Source organism: Penaeus monodon, chromosome 12 (assembly GCF_015228065.2).
Source record: "Penaeus monodon isolate SGIC_2016 chromosome 12, NSTDA_Pmon_1, whole genome shotgun sequence".
Classification (NCBI taxonomy): Eukaryota; Metazoa; Arthropoda; class Malacostraca; order Decapoda; family Penaeidae; genus Penaeus; species Penaeus monodon.
This window is the reverse complement of record NC_051397.1, coordinates 22110123-22112622: the sequence shown is the minus strand read 5'-3', so window position 1 is coordinate 22112622 and position 2500 is coordinate 22110123.

The following is a 2500-nucleotide window of genomic DNA, read 5'->3' as shown; positions in this document are numbered from 1 at the left end:
GGGAATCCTGGACTGCAAATCCTCAAGGCTCTGAAGAAGAAACCTACTGCGAGCGAGTTAAGTGCGGAGGAGTAAGATATAGTCATCGTTATTGGCATCCAGAGAAACATAGGCCTTCATCACACAAGGGATCAGTGTCCAGAAAAGGTAGTTTCTAACGCTCTTCCTCCGCGCTAAATTGAATTCGGTCTCGGGCGGCAACGAACAGCGACAAAAGCGATGATTGCAAACCATCGTCTACGAACCCTAATCGTGCTGAATGTATAACTTGCAAAACAGTTGTTATCAAGCTTAACATCTTTGTAATAATTTCTGCTCTACTTCTCTGTAATTAAACAACAAGAACATACATATAGATTATAAGAAACATCTAGACCAGTGGTTCTTAACCTGGGGGCGCGCCCCCCTAGGGGGGCTTCAGTATCTTTCAAAGGGGGCACGAGCCCTTGGTAAAAAGGCAGTCATTTCTCTAATTATCTTTGTTCTTCTATTAACGAGAGCATGGTTACATAATGGAAAGTTTAATTATAATGCCACTAATTCATACTCATTAAGGAGACTAACAAAAAATACTTAAAATCTGGGAGGGAATTTTACTTACAGATGCAAGGGAGGCGTGGAGGGAAGGACCAATTCCTGAAGGGGACGTGGTAGTTAAAAGGTCAAGAACCACTAAAGTTTAACCTAAGTCTAAGGTTTATCCAAAAAAGGACCTCTTTTGGTTTGCCTTGTTAAGCACAATAACTTTTTGTCACAGAGAATATGGCTTCAAACTTCATCATAGAAACGAGAGAGGATCAGAAAGCAACGGCCAAGGCCCGCCCCGGCGAAGCCAAGCATTCCCAAAGCCTCGCACGCCCGTCCAAGCCCGCCGCCAACAGCAGCCTGTCGTCGGTTCTGCTCCAATGCCAACATAACTTTACAAAGGCAGAAAATGGATAATTGACTCGAGGAAGTAACTAAATCCAAAAAACATAGCTTTTGTAAGTTTAAAGTATTTCATAATTAATAAGAGTATATACATTACCAAATGATTACAGCGAAAATTTATGAAAGATTTATTCCAATAATGTTCAAGATTTTCTGTGAATCCTAATGGCATTGACATATTTCCCATAAATCATATAATTCACTGAATATGAATGATTTAAAAGTTCAATTTATTAAAAGGAGCTTTTCTTAAAGCCTTTGGAATTTATGCGACTATTAACACTTTATTAGAAAATATCTACATTCCATTCATGATTTAGCAGAAGGTCCAAATAATTCATAATTACCAAAAAATCCAAAAGAAAAAAAAGTCTAATAGAATTATCCATGATAGATCAGTAATACAGATGCAACCAGGGCATCATCATTCAATGAAATCCTCAGCCTTCTACAGCTCCTAATGTAAATGCAGATGGAGTCCCTACTTAGAATAACCGGATCGCCTCAAATGAAGTTGTTTATCAGATGAATTACTTACAATGCGAATCAGTTATGACCCAAATCGATGATGGCTGCAGCTCATTTTTCTTACAAAAAAGGTACGCAGAGTTTCTCATTTTACATTCAGTACATTATCTAACGTAGTATATTTACGTACCTCCTTGACGGCGTATCTCCGCAGCACTTTCTTCCGTTTTCAGGATTGGATGGACGGAACTGTCACTTGGCCGACTAAACAACTGCTCCGCCAGAAGTCTAGTTTTGAATGAGAACTTGACATTTTAATTCAATTACTAATGAATTTACCTGGATTTTGATTAAGATATGGTGCCAACTATACTTTGCTGTAGTTTTACAGGAGAAATTGCCATTGTCACAGTGTCTCTGTGCCTCCAAGAACTCGGGGAGCATGACTGCTTACAGAAACGGAATCGACGCACGAGCCGAGATAACTGGGATCTCCGGTGGCGGCCTCTCCAAGCGGCGCTACAGCAGGGCGCCCGTTTCTACCTTTCGGCCCGAAAGTCGAGTCTTACAAATAAGCGTAGACCGCTTCAGCACTTCACTACAGAGGCACTGTATCGCATTAGTCATCACAAGCTAAAATGTTACCTCTGCCTCAAAAATGTATAGTAAATATGATATATTCAACATAAACCCCTTAAATTTGGCGGAGGATCCATCACTAAAATTAAAGAACATTATTGGGATGCCTTTAATAAATAAACACACACTCACACATACACACATACACGCACACACACACACACACACACACACACACACACACACACACCACACACACACACACACACACACACACACACACACACACACACACACACACACACACACACACACACACATATATATATATATATATATATATATATATATATATACATATATATATATATATATATTTATATATATATATATATATATATATATATATATATATATATATATATATATATATATGTGTGTGTGTGTGTGTGTGTGTGTGTGTGTGTGTGTGTGTGTGTGTGTGTGTGTGTGTGATTTTTTTTTGTGTGTGTGTGTTTCTCTG